This window comes from Pleurodeles waltl, chromosome 9, assembly GCF_031143425.1.
Source record: "Pleurodeles waltl isolate 20211129_DDA chromosome 9, aPleWal1.hap1.20221129, whole genome shotgun sequence".
Classification (NCBI taxonomy): Eukaryota; Metazoa; Chordata; class Amphibia; order Caudata; family Salamandridae; genus Pleurodeles; species Pleurodeles waltl.
This window is the reverse complement of record NC_090448.1, coordinates 369,802,296-369,824,999: the sequence shown is the minus strand read 5'-3', so window position 1 is coordinate 369,824,999 and position 22,704 is coordinate 369,802,296. Positions and strand designations below refer to the sequence as shown.

The window sequence follows — 22,704 nt, the reverse complement described above, 5'->3', positions numbered from 1 at the left end:
AGGCAAGGAGCAGCAGAAGCAGGTGCGTTTAAAACCGTAATATACTTGTAAACATGGCTCCCCCACCCAAAGTGAATGCCCAGTCCGGTGACACCAGTCGAACCGCCCTAGGGCAGGACCTGGCTGCTGCAAATATGAAGACTTCAGGACTAGTTATGCTAACAGAAGAAATACAATTCATTAATATAATCATTAATAACCCACACATAATACACAAATCTATTAATTCAGCATTAATAATACATATGTTCATAATATGCAAAAACATTTTATTAATTGCAATCTTTAAAGCATCACATTAAGTCAAATAAGAGGTGCATTTATTTTTCTGCACACATGTAGCTTTAAACTAATAAGTCATAAATAATTATAAATCATATTAATTTCTACTAATAATAAATCATTGTGATAATTAAAATATATTTTAACATTGTTAAAACATGTTAGCACTTTGTCAGTTGTGGTAGGCACAGCGTCTGCCATGGTAGGCACAATGTCTGCCACAACATATAAACGTAAATACTTTCAAAATATGTGTGAGTGCAGCTGTCTAAGTTAGGTTTTTAAACATGAACCATATGCTGACTTCTGGTGCAATAAAAACATTGCGAAAATGTACGCTGCAACACACCTAGTTAGTGGACAGGCAAAAGTAACCAAAAGGTCCAGTGTGCTCAGTTTGTTTTGTAATGAGCGATGCTGCACCCCTCTTTCTCCCCCTCCCCACTCACACACCCCTCTTCTTTGCTGGGCTTGTGCAGGTTCTGAAGATAGTCTGGTGGCCACAATCAGGAAAGAAAGTCCTCTCCCACAGACACAAGTGTTGCATAATCCGGCCTGCAGATCTGCCAACTCACACAGTCCCACCCTGTGACACACGATAGTGACTCCCCTCACACGATCTCCCAGTGATGAGCCAATACCAGACAGTGGCGGGGAAAACGAGCTGAAAACCACTGTAAGCAGTGGTTTTCAGCACGTTTTCGAAGGCTTTTAACTGCTGATGTCTTTTAATGGGTGTGAAAACCCCCCAGGACATCGGCAGCAGCCTCAGCAAGCTTTTGTTTTTTTCTGTTTGAGGAGGGGGTTTGGGGCCATGATGGGTGCAAAAGTGCTTCATAGCAGCTTTTCTACACGAGGCCCTGCCCCCTTCCAAAACCCAGCCCCCTACTTACTCTGTGAGGTTTTTGGTGAAGTTAGTAGGTCTGGGCCTGCCTCCAAAGAAGTAGTTGCCAAGTATGTCTGCATTAAAAATATTTGGGACCAATAGGGTGCTGCACATGGCATTCTGTCACTGGCAGCTAACAAAAGCAAAAGTGTTAGAGAGGCTGTTCAAGCCACAGAGGATGTTCTTTTCTGTCTCTCATTTCCCTGTGGCCTGACTTCCAGTTGTTCAGCTGGTGCAGTGGTACCTGGCGTCCAGAAGCCCGAGGTGCTCATTGTATCCTGATTATTGCGGTATTTCACAGCTCAGACGGCGACCAAGGGAGTGGCAGTTTCCTTCTTACTATGGCCCATAACACACTGGCTACGCCACAGTCCTTTCTCCTTGCTGTATGAATACATGCTTGCGGTAGAAAGGGTACAGAGGAGAACAGAAGTTCAACGGTGCAGCAGAGACCGAGAGGTTGCAGAAGCTGCAAAGTATCTGGACTGGGGACTCAGGAGGCATCACGTGGGGGAATACTAGGCAGTACACATGCAGCACAGCCAAAGGGGATGATACGTGGCATGCCTGAGAGTGTGCTCTGCATTTCTAAGGTTTTATTGCATATGACTGTGGAAATTTATTTAGCAGGCTATAAGCATTTTAAGCAGGGCAGCAGCAGAACTACTGTTTAAAAGATTATCTGGTAACGGATTCACTATCTCAGGTGGAAGCCAACCCCTATGTAACTCTGACTCCCTAGGACTGGAACCTTTGAGACTCAAAGAAAAAAAGTACATACACTTGCACCTTTTCCAACAGAGTCCCCAGAAGACGGAACCCACTTCTGCCCGAACTTCTCACAAACCCATCAGAAACTACTTTCAAGAATTAAATCAAAATGATCCGGATGTACAGCTTCTTACAGCAATGATGGTCTCTACATAAGGGACACCTGCTGGCGCTGAGCTCACTGCCCCTTCCAAGATCTATCCTAGCCCACAGACAGCCCAAGAGATATTCTTAGGATCCTCTACCAGCCACTAATAGTTCTGATTCCGCTCTGTTCTGACATGTGTTTTAACCAGGACCACAGAATGGGACAGCTATCCGAGTTCCATAAACTTTGATTGCTATTTTCCCTATTTCTTCTCACCCTGTATTGTGTCCTATTGTATTGTATCTTTTTGCCATGTACAGCGCCCTGATTCCCCAGTGTCATGTTAGCGCTTTATAAAACTATTTTAAATAAATGGTTAAAAAGGAAATCAACAATACATTAAACATATATATTGCACCATAAGGGGGTATGTAGAAAATAATAATACATTTATCAAGATACATACAGAAGACTTGGCTCTTTATGAGTAAATGTGTCTCCTCAGAGAGGAGATTAGCCAGTGTATTGCTCTGGGACCAGCCACATAACTATAACCTCAGTAGGCACTCCTCAACAGGAACTGCCTGCTGCAGAGCCCTTAACCTCACAAAGTTTTAAATGTTGGCATCTCCTCTGACAAGGAAGTTTTGTTCCAACTTATTTTCTCCACCAAAATGCTTCTAACTGAATGGAAAATTTGGTGTCACTGCAGGAAAGATGTTTTTCTGTTTAACAGGAGTGCCACATTCTGGTGGTGAGACCCAGCACGTTATGCACAGTTTTCAACAAAATGAAAATGTATTGTTTTTCTACGTATGACCTCCGTATTATGTCATCAGCCCAAAGGGTGCTTTCTGTGGTCGACGAAATGCTTGCCTGGGTTTCCAAATGAGGGTCACTTTTCAAATCCAGCCGAATTGCTGTTTGAGCCCCCTAAATGTGTTTCTTCTAGGCTGTGCATAGCATGGCAACAATGCTACAAAACAGCAGTAAATTAATCATCATTCGTCAATTGTTATGTTCATTTAAAGCAACCTTTAATGCAATTTCTTACCCCTCACTTCTGGACTTAATCACCCGCAATGGGCCCCCTAAAAGCTGCAACTAAATCGATAAAATAATTATTTGGTGAAAGAAGGGTGACCTATTGACAATATATATAGAGGGCTCCTTGCCTGCCCTTTCCAAAATACCACACCCTCTTTCAAAAACCTAGTGCCTTCTATAGGGGCTAATGTCTAACTTTGGAGGAAGGCCTGGGACATGTTGTTGGTAGAATTACCAAGTTTTAAAAGCAAAATCTGGAATTAAAGTACCTCCCATGTGAAAATATAAAAGCAAGAGATCTCTTGCAAGTACCCATTTTCACAAACATCACATACTTATTGTGTGCATACAAGTACACGTTTGTGCTTACTTTTTAACCGGTTGTTTCTGCAGTCTTGCTGTAATGTAGCACTGTAATTAATGGATTATAGTTTGATACTTTTAATAATTTTAAATGAATGAAAAGCTCTGAGGTAATGGCAGTGAGATTTGGTTCTGTGGCCTTTTAATTGACCATTGATTTCTATACTAGGAACACTAACTTCCCGAGAGTTCTTAGCTGCTGATATAATTGCCAAATGTATTAGCTGATAACGTTGCTCAGTCGGTTGTTGTGTCATCCTCCAAACTATGTGCACATAGAACAGGTAATTTCCAGAATTTATAAAGAAGCTCAGTTGTCTAACATCTCTGCTGCAGATTAGTATGTGTAACCTTGTGATCACAGGCGTCAATCCGAATAAGAGAGTGTAATGGATTTGTGTAGTTTTTGTAAAAATCCGAAGTGTAATCGTCAGGTAATAGGTTTTATTTTTTGAGACAGGAGCTCAGTGGTTAATGCATCCTATGCAAAGAGTTGCTTACAACAGAAAGGGAATACGTTTGAATCCATGCACTGTTAACATAGCCCATTTATTCTTTCAATGGCGTTAACAAGGAGCACCTTTGAGTTGAGTAATACTTAGTATGAAAAGAAATATTAAAGTGCAGCTGCAATATATTAAATGCGTAACGCTTTCAGGAGGTATATTTTCTTCTTTCCATCATGAGCACAGGAGACACTAAGGGGGTCATTCCGACCCTGGCGGTCCATGACCGCCAGGGCCGGGGACCACGGAAGCACCGCCAACAGGCTGGCGATGCTTCCAGGGCCATTCTGACCGCGGCGGTAAAGCCACGGTCAGAAAAGGGGAACCAGCGGTTTCCCGCCGGTTTTCCCCTGGCCCAGGGAATCCTCCATGGCGGCGCTGCTTGCAGCACCACCATGGGGATTCCGACCCCCTTCTCGCCAGCCTGTTTCTGGCAGTTTTCACCGCCAGAACCAGGCTGGCGGGAACGGGTGTCGTGGGGCCCCTGGGGGCCCCTGCACTGCCCATGCCACTGGCATGGGCAGTGCAGGGGCCCCCTAACAGGGCCCCATAAAGATTTTCACTGTCTGCATTGCAGACAGTGAAAATCGTGACGGGTGCCACTGCACCCGTCGCACCCCTGCAACTCCGCCGGCTCCATTCGGAGCCAGCTTCCTAGTTGCAGGGTCTTTCCCGCTGGGCCGGCGGGCGGCCTTTTGGCGGTCGCCCGCCGGCCCAGCGGGAAAGCCAGAATGGCCTCTGCGGTCTTCTGACCGCGGAGCGGCCATTTGGCGGTTCCCGCAAGGTGGGCGGCTCCCGCCGCCCACCAGGGTCAGAATGACCCTCTAAATTTCAAATGATGGGACAGCCATTTAGCAGGTATCTGATATTCACAGGAAGTGATATCACAAGTAGTACATGAGGAGATTGTTACAAATACAGCAAGCATAAAATGACTAAGATGACCTTAAAATAAATTCCAAAGCCTGTACATTTCTGAACTGGACACACTGTACCTACAATTTTACTGAATTATTAGAATTTGTCTGAAAATAGAATGTTACTGTTGCATGCAAAAGGTGACTTTGTACGTTGTGTAGTACAAGCATACACAATATATTTTACACTCTAATGTGAGATAGTGTCTGAGTATCTTTGTGTAATTTAGTTTTTTCATTTTTTATACCATCATTTAATTTTGAATGTTAACCAAAAAACAATTGCTTGCTCAACATGAATGCCTATACTCATTGAGTCACTGTCGTGTCCAGCGCATTATCCATCCCAAGGCCACAAGCTGTTTCCTGAGTTTCATCTAATCAACAAGCCATGGTAGTCCCACCATATCCCCCAAAAATTTGACGTATTTGCGGGGGCATCCCCTGGCTTCATTAATTGTTTCCACCATTCTGAACATCAATCCATCCCTCAAGAGCAGGTTGCGATCGATGGGGCCGTTGCCTAGTTGCAGACAATGTCTCTTTGGCTATTAACATGCCCACTCTCACCAATGCCCTGGTGTAGGAAGTTGGCTCTGTATATACTATTTCAAAGTAAGAAATAGTGTGCACGGAGTCCAAGGGTTCCCCTTAGAGGTAAGATAGTGGCAAAAAGAGATAATTCTAATGCTCTATTTTGTGGTAGTGTGGTCGAGCAGTAGGCTTATCAGAGGGTAGTGTTAAGCATTTGTTGTACACACACAGGCAATAAATGCGGAACACACACTCAAAGACTTACTCTAGGCCAATAGGTTTTTATATAGAAAAATATATTTTCTTAGTTTATTTTAAGAACCACAAGTTCAAAATTTACAAGTAATACTTAAAATGAAAGGTATTTCACTCAGCTATTCTAGGAACTTTGAATAATCACAATAGCATGTAAAGTTTTGACACAAATTGCAATAAGCTCTTTTAAAAGTGCACACAGTGCAAAAATCAACAGTTCCTGGGGGAGGTAAGAAATGGTTAGGTTCACAGGTAAGTAAAACACTTACAGGGTTCAAAGTTGGGTCCAAGGTAGCCCACCATTGGGAGTTCAAGGCAACCCCAAAGTTACCACACCAGCAGCTCAGGGCCGGTCAGGTGCAGAGGTCAAAGAGGTGCCCAAAACACATAGGCTTCAATGGAAACAGGGTGCCCCGGTTCCAGTCTGCCAGCAGGTAAGTACCCGCGTCCTCAGAGGGCAGACCAGGGGTTTTTTGTAGGGCACCGGGGGGGACACAAGCAGGCACAGAGAGTACATCCTCAGCGGCACAGGGGTGGCCGGGTGCAGAGTGCAAACAGGCATCGGGTTTGGTGTAGAAAGCAATGGGGAGACCCAGGGGTCTCTTCAACGACGCAGGCAGGCACAGGGGGGGCTCCTCGGGGTAGCCACCACCTAGGCTAGGCAGAGGGTCGCCTGGGGGTTGCTCCTGCACTGGAGTTCGGTTCCTTCAGGTCCTGGGGGCTGGGGGTGCAGTGTTGGTTCCAGGCGTCGGGTCCCTTGTTACAGGCAGTCGCGGTCAGTGGGAGCCTCTGGATTTCCTCTACAGGCGTCGCTGTGGGGGCTCAACTCTGGCTACTCACAGGCTCGCAGTCGCCGGGGAGTCCTCCCTGTAGTGTTAGTGTTCCCCAGGTTGAGACGGGGCGTCGGGTGCAGAGTGAAAAGTCTCATGCTTCCAGCGGGAAACGTGGGGTCCTTAAAGTTGCTTCTTTGTTGCAGAAAGTTGCAGTTTGTTGAACAGGGCCGCTGTTCTCTGGATCTTCTTGGTCCTTTAGATGCAGTGCAGTCCTCTGAGGCTTCAGAGGTCACTGGTCCCTGTTGGATGTGTCGCTGTTGCAGTTTTTGTCGAAGTAGGGAGACAGGCTGGTGGGGCTGGGCGCCAAATCAGTTGTCGTCTCCGTCTTCACTGCAGGGTTTCAGGTCAGCAGTCCTTCTTCATTAGGTTGCAGGAATCTATCTTCCTTGGTTCTAGGGGCCCCTTGATACTGAATTTAGGAGTGTGTTTAGGTCTGGGAGGGCGGTAGCCAATGGCTACTGTCCTTGCGGGTGGCTACACACTCTTTGTGCCTCCTCCCTGTGGGAAGGGGAGCACACCCCTAATCATATTGGGGGAATCCTCCTTCTACAAGATGGAGGATTTCTAAAAGTAAGAGTCACCTCAGCTCAGGACACCTTAGGGGCTGTCCTGACTGGTGGGTGACTCCTCCTTGTTTTCCTTATTATCTCCTCCAGCCTTGCCGCCAAAAGTGGGGGTAGTGGCCGGAGGGGCGGGCATCTCCACTATGCCCTGTGGCGCTGTAACAAAGGGAGTGAGCCTTTGAGGCTCACCCCCAGGTGTTACAGTTCCTGCAGGGGGAGGTGAGAAGCACCTCCGCCCAGTACAGGTTTCGTTCCTGGCCACAGAGTGACAAAGGCACTCTCCCCATGTGGCCAGCAACATGTTTGGTGTGTGGCAGGCTGGCAAAAACTAGCCAGCCCACACTGGAAGTCGAGTATGTTTTCAGGGGGCATCTCTAAGATGCCCTCTGGGTGTATTTTACAATAAAGTGCACACTGGCATCAGTGGGCATTTATTGTGCTGAGAAGTTTGATACCAAACTTCCCAGTTTTCAGTGTAGCCATTATGGTGCTGTGGAGTTCGTGTTTGACAGACTCCCAGACCATATACTCTTATGGCTACCCTGCACTTACAATGTCTAAGGTTTTGCTTAGACACTGTAGGGGCATAGTGCTCATGCACATATGCCCTCGCCTGTGGTATAGTGCACCCTGCCTTAGGGCTGTAAGGCCTGCTAGAGTGGTGACTTTCCTATGCCACAGGCAGTGTGAGGTTGGCATGGCACTCTGAGAGGAGTGCCTTATTGACTTAGTCATTTTCTCCCCACCAGCACACAGAAGCTGGGAAGCAGTGTGTATGTGCTGAGTGAGGTGTTCCTAGGGTGGCATAAGACATGCAGCAGCCCTTACAGACCTTCCCTGGCATCAGGGCCCTTGGTACCAGTTACAAGGGACTTACCTGAGTTCCATGGTTGTGCCAGTTGTGGAGACAAAGGTACAGTTTAGGGAAAGAACACTAGTTCTGGGGCCTGGTTAGCAGGGTCCCAGCACACTTTCAAATCATAACTTAGCATCAGCAAAGGCAAAAAGTCAGGGGGTAACCATACCAAGGAGGCATTTCCTTACACCTGAACCCTCCTATATCATCAACAATACAAAGCAAATAAATTCCTGGGTCAGTGTCTACATTCTTACCCACCACAGCAGGCAACACAGCAAAATTTGCATTCTAATAAACCTGTATCACTTGGCATTGTCAAACAATATGGAAAAACTCCCCTAGAGGTTCCTTGCACCGATAGCATGCTGAGGAGGCAGTACGGTCTGCTCTCTGCATACAGAGGGGAGTCATGTGGGTTTGGTGGAAGTACTTAAATTGTATAAAGAGGAGTCTAGCAGATGTTGTTAAAGTATGATGTGCCATTCAGGGATCTCTCAAATCCACCTCATCCATCTCTCCCACCTAACCTTCCCACTTTTTCCTCAGAGGGGTCAGTGATGTAGATAAATGCTCTACTAGGTATTTATAAATATGAGATACCCCTCCTTTGCCTAAATGGCCCAAAATAATCATATTTTCTAAAGAGCTATATTCTGGAATGTTCTTGGTATGTATGTAGTCCATGCTATAGTTGTAAATAGTGGTAGAATTGGGAGGTAGGCATTTGGAATTCTACCTGGAGCTCTTGGAATGATTTCATATAGCTGTTGCTCCACACGTCACCAAGTCTCGTCCCAACCCTCAAACCCATCTAGAGTGGACACCTGATCCAGTCACCTGCCCACCCACAATGGGATTTCCATTGTCAGTTTGTGGTTCCATCTCAACCACCAGGGCGCTGCCCTTCACACTTTAAAGGCCATTTGGGTTACTTCCGGGATGTTGGGTGGAACGTGCCACTGTATAAGATGTGAAGGATGTTGTCCAGGCCCAGTATGGCCAGTTCACCTCTGTAGGCAGGGTCATACCACCCTCCTTGCAGCCAGTCATTGATGGGAAGTAGTTGCGCCTAATAATAGAGGCGCATGTCCTCCATGGTGAGGCTCCCGTCATACATCGCTTGGGTACATTTTCTAAAGGCTACTGGTCCAAAACAATTTGCATCCCAGAGCCTAAACAGAGTCACACCCGGTTTGTGGTATGTGCAGAGGGTTGTTTTGTAAAGCGTAGAGGAATTTGGGAGGGATCATCATTTTATACAATGAGATTTTACCCATGGTATTGAGAAGAAGAATATTCCATTGTGAAAGGCCCTCCTTGGCCCTATCCATTAGAGGAGCAAGGCTCAAGCTCCATTTAAGGTCTGGTTCCCAAAATACTCTGAAGTATTGAAAACTAATTCAGTGCACCAGAATCTAGGACTGCCAGGCCCCATCTTTGTGGTCTCCCCTCAATGGGACCAGTAGAGATTTTCCCCAGTTAACCCGAATCCTCCCTGAAAATGTCCAGAATTTGGAAGAATCTAGGCCCAGTATCGGATGGTCTGGACATGAATAAGATGACATTGTCAGCATTTAACGCTATGCCATCCTCCGGCACCAAACCCGATCAAAGCCCCAAAACTGAGAGTTACAGCGGATCCAAATCGTCAGTGGCTGAATGATGAGTGCAAATAAGAGACGGGACAGTGGACCCCCCTGGCTGGTGCCCCGCTTCACCGGAAAGGCATAAAGTTTGACCTCACTATTGATGAGGGTTATAGGTCAGAAAAGATGCATGGGTTGATTGTGCGTGACCAGGTTTGGGAAGGACCACAATTGTGGCCTGGTGAATCTTGTGGGAGAAATGGTCCTTAAAAGCGGTTTCAGTATATAATTTAAGCAGGGGCAGAATCATTTTGGGCCAAAGTTTGCGATAAAGCTTTAAAGGGAATCCTTTGGGTCCCAGCGTCTTACCCACATTATGATCCATCAACGCGTCTCCTTTTTCTTCTCCAGTAATATTCTTCTCCAAGATGACCCTCTCCTGGGGAGACAACCGGGGCAGTGGGTGTTCCCTCACCAAAGGAGACGGTGTTTCTGTGTCTGGAGGTATTTGGCGAGCACAGAGATCCTTGTAGTATTGGGCAGATATAGCTATGAGCCCCCATGAATCTTCCACCCAACCCCAGGCCCCCCAGAATGAGGGTATCACCCTATTTTCAGATTGATGTATGGCAAGCTAGTGTAGTGATTCACTGGCTTTGTCGCCCTATTCATAAACCCTGTGCATGCACACCACCCAACAATTACGGGCCTTGTCCAAGCTTAGCTAGCATAGTGAGGCTTTGTGTAATTCTATTTTTCTTGTCTCTAGGTCACTAAGTAATCCAGGTGCCCTGTGTCCAGAAGCATTATTGAGTGTTGAAGCTCAACTCCTCTGTGGTGTTTTTTTTGCAGTCCACTCCTTAGAGGTAGGAGCGAGCTACACCACTCATCTAAGCCTTGTCCGCTTCCCACAGGGTCCTGGCAGAGTCAACTGAGCCCTCGTTCACCCCAAGAAAAGATTTGAATTCCTCCTGTAAATGTTCCATGAACTTATTGTCTTGCAATAGCCAAGCATTAAGGCGCTAAATAGGGCAATTGCCTCTGGGGGACATATCAAAATAAAGTAGAACTGGTGCATGATCTGAGATCCCCCTAGGCCGGATCTGGGATACCGTGCTTCGAAGGAGTTCAGTGGCAGGCAGGAACAATTAATGTGGGATAGCGAACCGTGTACGGCAAAGGCAAGGGTAAAGCCCAGGTCACTGGGGTATCACACTATGTATAGGGGCATGTCCATGAGGCCTGTGCCAGTCTCCCTGTCCCATTGTGCGATTGAAATCTCCCCCTAGAATCGTCATTCCCTATGGGAGCACGGCCACTAGGTCCCCAAGGGTTTTTAGCAGGTTCTGATGTATTGTTGGATGAAGATACTTACAATATTATAAACAGCACCCTCCGTAGTGCCCTCCAATAGGATGTAGCTGCCATGGGTATGCCTTGTAACCTTGGTTAGGATCATTGGCAGGGAACTGTGCAGGAAGATGGCCATCCCTCTGGAACCCCTAGCATAACCTGTATGGAATACCCTATCATAACCCCTGCGAGTGAGAAAAGGAACGTTGGTGCCCTGGAGATGTGTTTCCTGTAGTGATATTAATTTTGGGGAGTGTTGCAGAATGAATTGTAAAACTGCTCCATTCTTAATAAAGTCCAGTAGGCCGTTGACATTCCAAGTCAAAACCATAAAAGATTAGGCCATGATGGTGTCATTGGAGGTAATCTGTAGTCGAAGGGGTATGGCGCAATAAGACCTGACAGCAGTGAAGAGAAGGACACAGAGTGGAGGTCAATATTGGGAGGCCCTTCACAGGGAGTATCAGGCCCTTCGCCATCCAGAATAAAAGCAAGGCAAAACAAAATAGCACTAACTGAGCTTAAATACATGCAACCATCCCTGTACCCTCCAACTCCCCCACCCTATACTTCCACCCAGAAGAAACATCTGTCACCCAATCCCAACATATTATAGAACAAACTGTCCATCAATTGGAGGGGGGACATAAATCTGTGCATGTCCTGAAGTCTCCCTCCCACCACTCCTGAAACTTCAATGGAATAATACCATATCAGGATACCATGGTGCTGGCATGCAAACAATGTCATAGCCTCATACTTGCAAACTTGTCCAGGGTCAGTTGGTAGATGTGCCAGGGCCGCTTTGAGAAATCAGGACATAATCCACTGTTCAATGCCCCTTTTCTCCATCTGACTCTGAGGTAAGATCCGGATCATGGATGCCATCTCGATCTTTTCTGCTGGTGTTTTCTTTTTGGTTTTGCGGCTTCCTGGATAGCATCTTGGATTTGAGTTGGCCCATTGGACAGGCAGGTTGGGAACGATCAACTGCTGCTTTGTGAGCCAGGTCAACTACTCTTTTGGGTAATCAAAGAAGAGTGTCTTAGACTGGTGAACCACTCGTAGCTTAGCAGGATGTAAGAGCATGTAGGGGACTCACATGGGTCGTAATTTGACTTTAACTTTGTCGAAGGACTTATGCTGGGTTTGCACCATACGGGTATACTCCGGAAAGATCAAGATGTGTCCTGAATAATAAGGGAGTTCTTTGGCGAGGCGTGTGCCCTTCAGGATGGCATCCCGGTCTTTATAATTCAGCAAGCGTGCTATAAGGTGCCTTGTTGGAACCCCAGGAGGGGGCCTCTGGGCAGGGAAGCAACAGGCCCATTCAATAACAAAGCAGCTTGATAAGCTGGAAGAGACAATCGAGGTCTGAAGCCACTGTTTCACGAAGTGTGCAGGTGACAGGCCCTCGTCACCCTCCAGGAACCCAATAAAGAAAAGATTATTGCGCCTGGCCCTGTTTGCCGGCATCCAGTGCGTGGTCCTGCAGGCTTTTTAATGTCCGTGGTCAGGCAAACCACCTCCAAGAGATGTTTAACAGTGTCCAAGACCCTCTCAATCATCTGACAAAGTTCTTGGCAGAGTAGGGACACGTCTGCTCCTAACGTCCCCTATTTTGGTCCCCTCTGTCATCTTGGATTACTGGATAGCTTGTGAAATAAGAGCTGTGGTTTCACCAGTTGCTGGGGTGTCACCACTGGAGGTGCCTTCCGAGGGTCCCCTCGTCCTTTCCAGAGAGGCTGTGTATTTGTCCATTTTGGTTTCCCCCACTCATCTCTTGTCTCGGCCCATGGTCCTTTCCATAAACCAAGAGTTGATCCCCTGTGTGCAGAGGTGCCACCATGCAGGGTAATATGAAATGGAGGGAACAGTTACCCCTCCCCTGAGATTCTTGTACAGTCTGCACCAATGAGGAGGGGGAGAGCTGACCCGCTTGCACTGGGCAAGACATGCGAGCAAACAGGTCCACCGAGTAGCATAAGCAGTCAGCTCCAATCCTGCCCAGCAGGTCGCGAAACAGCAGTTCCAGGATAGACCTGTTACAGCTCACAGTTTCTTTCTTGGGTGCCAAGCGCAGTGCACATTCACCTTTAGAAGAAGATGCAAAATGCCAGGGGAGGGAGGGAGGACTATGTACATACTCAAACAAGGAGTATGTGGCTTTAGTCCAGATATTGTCGTCGTCCCCTCACCACACAGAAGGTGGGAGAAGGGGGGCGATCCCTGGAGGAGCCTGATGAAAGAGACCTCAGGGCTGTACAATGGTAAGTAGGGGACCCTCTATCAAAGGTGTTTTAAGCGTGATCAGTATTTCAGTCCTCCTGTAAACCAGGGAAGTAAATTAGGGGACAACAGGCCCGGGATTCAGAGGTTGGAAGGCAGAACCTGGGGCACCTGGGCCGAGGCACAAAGGTATAAGGGGAAGGCTACTTTAACAAAAAAAGAGGAGGGAGACTTGAGAGCCATGGATAAAGGTCATGAACCACGGCTCCAAAAATATCAACCTTTTGTGTAATAAGAGCTAGTTATTTTCAAAGACAGTGATCCCGAGGTACTAATATAATTAGTTGTAATAGTGACCACATCAGATAAGATTCTAGTAGCGGCCACCCTGTGCATGATTACTAGCCATGATTACCAACAGAAATGTAAAAAAAGGCTTTGTCAATTTGGAATTCCACTACATAGCTAATACATAACAGCCATAGCGTCAATACTCTGACACTAGGGGCCATATTTATACTCAGTTTTAGCCGGATTTGCGTAATTGTTTTTACACAAATCCAGCGCAAACTTAACTCCATATTTATATTTTGACGGTAGACCTGTTTATTGTAAAAAATATGGAGTCAGCGTCATTTTAAGGATGCGTGAAACCACCTTGCTTCAATGAGATGCAAGGTAGCCGTTACTGTCCAAAAAATGACTCAAACCATAGCGCCACTTTTATCCAACAGGGCAAAAATGACGCACGGGTGGGAGGTGGACCCAAAAAATTATGCTAAGCCTGATTTGCTTCCAATTTAAACGCATGGGCCACGGTAGGCGTTAAAATGAGGCAAACAAACCACTACTTAAGGAAAACACACACATGCAACATCATAGCACAACAGGACAACATGGAGTTGCTACTGGTGCAGCTTGATAGATGACACAGAGCACAGGACCAATAGCAGCACCCACCACCACCCCAACGTGGCCCCCAAAGGCAATGCAGAAGGCAGGAGAGGGTCTTCAGGAACAGGACAACCCTCCATGGCCTCAGGGAACAGGACTTCATCCGGTGGTATCGACTCAACTGGCAAGCCATACAGCAGCTGCTGCACCAAAATGAGCCACAAATAACAGTCAGCCTGCAGACACCACAGAATATACCACCAGTGACCAAGCTGTCCTGCATTTGTTGGCAAGTGGCTCCTTCCAAACAACAGGTGCCCTGGTCGCTGGGGTATCACAGCCCTCATTCTCCGCCTTCCTGCCCAAGGTCTTGGGCACCATCATCTCCCTCATACCCTGCCACATCAGCTTCCCCAACACCCAGCAGAAGCAGCAGGAGATCAAACAGGGGTTTTATGAAATCCAGGGCTTCCTGCATGTGGTTGGTGCAATTGACTGCACCCATGTCCGGATCGTACCACCTGCAGCAACAGAGCATCTATTCAGGAACAGAAAGCACACGCGCTCCATCAATGTGCAGGCCATAGTTGACCACCAGGGATTGTTTACCAACATCTTGGCCAAGTATCCTGGGAGTGTACTGATTTCTTCATATTCCGCGACAGCACCAAGATGGACAATATGGCAATGGCCTCCTTGTCAGTAAGTCCATAAACCTAGCAATACACACACAGCACAGCAACCCTGTAGGACACACAAAACATACACCACTACATTGACATGTGGGCAGGAAGACACTGAGGTGTGACAGAGATAGTTATGTTGTACACCCTGACACAATGGGATACACATCTATGGACAAATGACGGCTGCCACAAACATTAGCTGCCACTCTAGAGCTACAAGGGACCAATGTCAAAGCACACAGTGACAATGACATGGCCTGCACTGGAAGTACAACTATGAAGATGAACCATTTGCAATTACATAAGGCCATATAGTCAATCTGACACCCTCCCAAAAAATATGTAGCGTGGAAGGGGTGTGCAATGTGGGTTGCTGCAGGTCTAACACCATGAGACACATAGCTTGATGATGCTGACTCACATGTAGGTGACACAGAAATACTGAAGCAGTCCCAACATCATACATCACTCCTGGCGTGCCGTTGCTAGGTAGCAATCAGGAAGTGGACTGTGCTATGAACACATTGATGTGCAACTAAATCAAACTGCACACTGCTGCTCACACTGAAAGAGCCAATTGTCCATCAAAATAACACAGGTACAGGGATACATCCACATCCACAAGGCAGTTATCCAGGTTAACTGGAGTCAGTTTAATAGTCTAGATGCATGGTTGCACATGAGCCACTGGCAGAGGGAACAACAAAGGTTTGCCTAGAACCAAGTCACACATGGGGCAACTGTGCATTGCCAATACTGAAAACCTCAGTGCTGCCAACTTATATGGATGTGTTGTGCATTGTCACCAAGCCAAATCAAAGGGCATCACTATTGCCTTTAATCTGCAGTGACATATGTCTATTTGGATGCGTTGTCCAGGCCATGTAGTGCAACCATGTTCCCACCACATTGGAATCTATTGTGTGTGTGTAAGTATCATGTCCCCCCCAGTGAAAGCACACTAAAACATGTAGGACACTACACAACGCACGGTACATATATACTGATCAGCAGTTTGGAAACAAAATCATAGATCCCAGGTCAATGACCCAAACACAAGTTGTCAAGTCAAACAACCCACTGCAGAAAAAACCTCACAGAAGCCCAGAATTTCACACAATACCACAAACACATATGAGTCACAGACAACACAAGATATCAACTGCCATGCTACACGACATTCCTATTGCAAGCACTAACAAAATACCCACTCCTATTATCTTTTGCAGAGGATAAGGGTTACAGGAACTAGCCATGGATCATGACCCCATTCCCCAACCCAAGCACAGCAGCAGAGCGTGCCTATAATGAGGCACATCAGAGGACACGCACCATTGTAGAAAGGACCTTTGGCATCCAGATTCAGATGCCTGGACATCACAGGAGGCAGCCTCCTATATTCCCCACACATTGTTTACAAATTCATACTTACATGTCCTATCCTGCACCACATTTGGGTGAGGAGGAACATCCCCCTATATAAACCAGAGCAAGAACTGCCTGAGGAGGAGGAGGAAGATGGTATTAGGGAAAATGAGGGGGAACATCAAAACACAGCTGCAGGAATGCTCCGCAGACAGCATATTGCTCAAAATCTTTTTCAACCAATAATCACTCTACACCTTGGTAGTATATGGAATTAAACACCTTACTTGATCACACAGTCCTGCTTTGGTTTCTTCTTTCTCCATGACATGTTCTTTAGGAATGTGAGTATTACCTCAGGGACCATGTTACAAAGACAAATCTGACTACTTCTGATGCAACATCACATGTGATATGTATGATTGTATAGCAAACATCACACACAAAATCAATGGACCACAGCATATGATGCACATCCACATTGCCAACATGGTCTACTGTAGCATGACACACAACTATGACATCTCCAAACATAAGGTAAATAAGCGCCCCATACATGAGGCAGTGGATGTGAAATATCAATGGAAACAGGAATTTATGAACAGACCCCTGAAACTGGTAAGTGTGACACTTGCAATCTTTGCAAGGAGCTTGTGTGACAAGGGGAGCATCATTTCTGAAAATGGATAGCATAAGTGTCCCAGGTATGACAAGCAATGTTCACAACATATGCCATGCGCAGTCCATCCCTGTAACTAAGTCCTGCCACTGTCATGTGTTAAGTCTCTGCCCTCCCATCTCTAGGGGGCACTGTAAATGGACTATCTGTACCCTGGGAATCATCATTAACACTCACCCAGAGTCCCTTTCTGACTACTGTTTGCTCCCCTTTTCCATATGGCATGCTATAGAAGAACTACATTAGCTTGCATAGACTTCAGGTCCCATAAAGCACTGACTGGTAGTCGGTAAGGCCTGTAATTTTCTGTCCATTGCTTCCTATGGGAAAAGTCTGGTTGTCTCTTTATACTGGATTATTTCCTTCAGGACTTGTGAGAGACTGAAGCTGCACACACCAGTGACCTCTCTTGTGTAACCCAGCCATGTGACTCTGCCCTGGCCTTGCTGCTGCCTGTAACTGCTTAGAAGCTGCCATTCCCTGAATGCATTGGAGTATGATTCCTTTGTGTTCCAGACCCCTTGTTGGATTGTGTTACAGTCCTGATTATGCCTGAACCTGCACTCTGTTTACCCGGTCCTGTTCCTGCTTGTTCCAGTCATAGTCTGCACTCTGTTTCTCTGCCTTGTTCATGTTTGTTTCTGCCAGAGCCTGCTTTCTGTTTCCCAGACCTGTTCCAGCCTTTGTGTCAACCTGAGCCTGTTCCCTGTGCCTGGCTTTACCTTCTAATTGGTTCCCTCATTTTCTGTTTCCTCTTGGCTTATCGTGTCTTGTAAGTGTCCTATCCGTCCTCACCTGTCTAGAAGTGTTTTCCTTTGTATTTGGTCTGGCACCTGGTTTGCAGGAGACAAATCCAGCCCCCATCTCTTGTCTAGTGTTGCATGTAGTCATTAGTGCCTAAAGTGACAGTGTGCTATGGCTGTATTCAAGGAATTGCCACTGTGTCTCCAGCCGGACCCACAAGGGCTAGTCTCGTGTATGTACGTACAATCCTTTGTTTGAACCCTAAGGGTCCAGACACAGAATCACTTCTGCTGCCTCCTTTCCATGGGGCTTGCGTGGTGACTAGCTGTAAGATTAATCTGCACAGAGGGACTGACGTTCCCTGTTGCTGTGGGAAGTTCTGGGCCCTACCCTGTGTACAATCTTAGTGATAAGCCCTGCATGTTTGTTCTTTTACTGACCCGTTCCCTATTTGTTCACACTAAGGTTGCTCTGCCTTCAAATTTGTGTTTTCTCTGCCTTACCATAGCTGGCCTTTCCCCTTGTATGCCTTTAGCTGCTCTTATGCTTTGGTACACTACTTCCGTGCGAGATACTCTGCGGGATACTCAAGGGGTGTTTGTAACAGACTCCTGACTAGATCCGCAAGAAACCGTAACACCATGGAGCCCAATCCTGACACAGGGTAAACATGCCCACATACTTGAACTGGACACTTCTGTGGAATGCACCTCAGAATATATGTGAACACATACAGCCAGGGCAGCAGGTCCACCACAGCAACATAAGTAACATATGTAATTCTTATGAGTCAAACTGACGTGTACCTAACATTTTATGGGTGGAATTAAGGCACAGTGTCTCAAAAACTGTACGTAGAAAACATGTACACAGAGCCAACATATGGGTAGTTCACACACGTCACCATGAAGTTGTAACCAACAATTAAAGACAAATGAGGGGTAACATATCCGACATAGCACTCATCAGCCATCCTCAATCATCCCTGAGTTTTGTTTGTCGTGTGAAATGTAATGTCCACAAAGTCAAACAACTACACACATCAAATGAGTCAACACATATTACAAACACATATCATCACTGTTGTAGATCACTGATTGCCAACAGATGTAGATACCCATTTGGAACACATTCATACATGAGCATTACATCCAATGTATTGCATACCGTTCCTTCAGAAACACACATATTGTTGTTACGGATCATTCACACACAAAACACACAGTTGCATGCTCTACCACATGTGGCCAACCACTATACTGCAGGCCATACCATCCTAGCTTCATCTTGATAAAGGGTGCATCCATGTTAAATAATTGAAAATCACGCAATCACAGTTTGAGTCAACAATTTTGACGCAAATGCGTCAAAAAATCATCCAAACACTAACTAAACATACATGGGGCCTTAGCGTTAATTCCACCTGCGCACCACACGCATGCAGATATCGATTGAAATTGAAGTTTGCAGGTAACGTGTGGTATTTTGCTGCACATACTGGTTATGCGTTGAAAATATTCATGCAAACATCGTATGCGTCAAAAAAAAACAAGCATGACGGAAAACAGCCCACAAAGGAGACAGGAAGTGATGTAATAGGAAATCCTGTTTACAGGCATGGTACAGTGCGTGTACTTTCACTTTACCGTCTGCTTTTTCTTGACTCTGTGGCTGTGTCTCAGTGTTGCTGGTGTCTGGATTGCGTTTCTTGTATCTTGTGGAGTCTCTCTCTTGTGTCTTTTGTGTATTCTGGTTGTTCATTGTACCTGTGTATGTGCTTGTGTTCTTTTTGGGGGTTAGATTAGTTGGGTTAGTTGGGGTTCTTAGGTTTGGCCTGTAAGTTTCCTTTTTATACATTTATTTTCCTTCCTTTTTACACTTTTCTGTTTTGCTTTGTTGTGCAAAGACATGTCGGGGGGGGGGAAGCTGACCCGCATGGGGGAGGAGGAGCATGGGGTATTTGTGTGGCTGGTATGCAACTTTCTGCAGTTGATGCTGGAGATGGGTGGGTGTGTGATACAGGGGTATCACACAGAGGCAAGGCGGCTGTGGTGGGGCAAGGTGGTCTACCACCTCTAAAGAGTATTCCACACAAGCAGAAATGAGCACCAGCTGAAGCATTGCTGGGCTGACCTGGTGGCCAGAGAGCAGGATCTGCTGGACCACTTGGGTGTGGTGATCGGTGGCCCTGTTGGCGAGTATCACATTGAGAAATCTGTACAGTAGAATGCTCCTGAGTCACAGTAGCAGATGCCTTGATGTGCTGCATGAATTGTTTGTGGCCATGTTGAATGCAAGCAGAACAAACTGTTAGTGTCCCAGTTCTGAAGTAGTCCACATGTCTATACATGTTAACAATGCAGTCTTGAGGTTTGTTGAGTCATGTACGACTGTCACTTAGGGCTTCATGTACCAAGATAATTTTAACTGTCACAAAAAAACTAGTTTTCAGATTCTGTGTTTTTACGTCAAGAAAAAATGTTTATTCCAATGCACATCCCCAATTTTGCCATTCTGCAATCACATTGCCAAATCACAAAACAGGGTTTGCTAGTGGCATTTAGGAAGGGGTGTTCCCTTCCTATTAGCAAGTCGCAGTCCGCTGATTGATTGTTTGGTGACCATGAATGCTGGCACTAAACAATTGCAGTTACCACCAGTTTCAAGTTGGTGCTAACCCATTTGCAAAAGGGGAGGGGTCCCCATGGGATCCCTTCCCCTTTGTGAATGCATGCCCACAAATTGTTTCAGAGCAGGAAGTGGCCCCATGGACCACGGGCTGCTTTAAAAAATATATATTAAAGTCATAATATTGTTTTTTTGAAATCTTTTCTGTTTACCCTTTACGAAATAAGGCTGCATTTGTTAAAAAAATATACATCTCTATTTGAAAGCAGTCACAGACCTGGTGGTCTGCTGAGCCCAGAAGGCAAGCATCCCTGTGAGTGCTGCCATTCCCCAGGGGTTTGCAAAATGAGACCTACCTCCTTAAAATTCAGGAGGTAGGTCATTTGCTAGCCCAATTGTGATTTGCAAACAGTGTCATTGACAGTGTTGTACCTTAGATCACCCTACTTGCAAATTGCGAGTTGCTAAGTCTCGCAATGTGTGACTCAGAAAACCTGATCTTTGTACATGCGACCCTAAGTCACACACTTCAGGTGCAATGACAACACCTGTGCCCATGCATTCTGTCAATGGTGAAAAGATAAGACACTGCCAGCTTACCACTTTTCACTGTATCAGGACAGCGAAGTGGGCAGTCCATGACTAGCGCTACATTGTCATCATTACACACACATGATCCCTGCCATTATGTTGCCAAAGGGGGCATACATGGCTTAGGGGACACTGCCAATGGGACATTTGTTACCTACATACAACTGTGCCACATCTGTTATGGACCACTGAATGCATGATAATTGCAGACTGACAAATGAGCCACATGTCCATCACACAGTAACTTACTGTCTCTTGATGCACAAGCCACAATACCTGAGCCACTTGTACTGCAGTGCACCAGGGACTTGCCATTGAAATTGTCCCCTAAATACTAATCATGCCATCGTTAGGCCCAGTGCATGTGTCTATCACTCACTGGAGTGTCAGTGTCAGTGTGAGTTTGCAGTGGTATGTCTGTCGGAGTTTCTTCATGCAGGATCGCCAGCCTACTCATATAAAATGTTACACACTGTGATATGTTGTCCACACATTTGTACAGTGATCTGACATTGAGCATATATTTCCTTTTCATGTCTTACAGGTGGACCTGCCCCCTATACCATTAGGAAAGTGGCTTGTTTACAGGACCCAGACGTATCCAGTAAGTATGATAATGTCTGTCCTGTGTAGTGACTGCAGCTGTTGTGTGAGTGACTCTTGTGTGTTGCACTCACTGCAAGATATGATGAGCTGGCACCTGATCTGATATATTACTTGACTGGATGTTGACATAGTGTTCCTTGCAAGGGTTAGACATTTACAGGCAGAGAGTCATATCTTGGGAGTATTGTGCTGCCCAATAGGCAGCAGTGTGTGGACAGGGTGATTACTAGCCACATGTAGGCCCACATGTGACTTGGAAGTGCTCCAGTATCAGTATATTGTCAATGAGTCATACCCTCATTCTCACAAGACAGTGATGCATCAGTTTTGCACACAAAATTGCACATGCCTGTACTGTAATGTACATGTAGGACTGTGTGGGTAACTGTCCCTCAGCATCTAGCCCGATAAGTTGTACTCCATTTACGTGACACTTACGTGGCATGCAATAGATATGTTGTACTCCATTTACGTGACACTTACGTGGCATGTAACAGGCGTGTATGCAGGTCAAGGACAGACGTGTGCTGGCATCAATGTGGGTGTTTTGGGAATTGTGTTGGCAGGTCAGGTGTTGATGGTTGTCCACAACTGGACACATGAATGTAGATGTGAATGACCTATGGATACCTTATTCCCAGGTGGCAACCCTCCTCACATGTGTTCCACTCACTAAATCTATGTACAAGTGGACGTGCCTTTGTGGTTGTCCTCATCAGTTGCGATGATGTATTGCATGCCCATCCCCCCTGAGGCACAGGGATAGGGGAAGAACATATATGTAGGTAGATGTGATGGTCACAGTGTAGATGACAGTCATCTCATTCAAGCATGCATGTGTCCCAAACAAAAGTGACCCCTTATGATTAGGAACTGCATACCATCCTGCCAATTATATCTACAAATCACTGGTCTTGGGTGCCTTGAAGTTGACTCAGATGATAAAGATTAGTCGGCGTGGCACATGTGAAGTAGTTGCTGCCTTTGCATTGTGACACATTGCACTACATCAATGCACAGTTCACTTTATTTGGTTCAACTCTTGTTGTGCTTTGCTGTAGTGTAAAAGACATGATGGGTAGGCATCATTGCTATCTCATTCATCAGGGACTTTATATCATCTGGACTGTGATTTGGACTGCATGTGCAAATTGAGGCAGAGTGATAGATCATCATGATGATTAGATGGTTGCCTGTTTAATATGTACAGCTGCCAACATAGATGTAGCGCAGATCAGGGATTTTCAGAAGCGGGCAGTGAGATGCAGACACATATTGGATGTTGAGTCTTGGTACCGAAGGATGGCAAGACGCTATCAGAGAGAGAGAGAGAGCCACAGGAGAATGGCGGGCTTTCAGCCAAGGGGGATCGGCATTGGGCACAAAGGTTGTAGCCACCACCACAACTGCAGCCAGTACCACAGTGGCCACCATCACAT

General features: G+C 46.2%; 1 protein-coding gene across 4 annotated transcripts in view; it reads left to right on the top strand.

Annotated features, from left to right (window-relative positions):
* The window catches only part of LOC138259312 (cytochrome P450 2B4-like), a 617,647-nt gene that overhangs the window by 53,787 nt on the left and 541,156 nt on the right, over nucleotides 1–22,704 (top strand). For 3 of the 4 annotated variants that reach the window (XM_069206939.1, XM_069206936.1, XM_069206937.1), the window contains exon 2: nucleotides 21,204–21,263. The exons of the other annotated variant lie outside the window; for it this stretch is intronic. The gene's annotated coding sequence lies outside the window, so the exon portion shown is untranslated. The remainder of the gene's footprint in view (nucleotides 1–21,203; nucleotides 21,264–22,704) is intronic. 4 annotated transcript variants of the gene reach the window in all.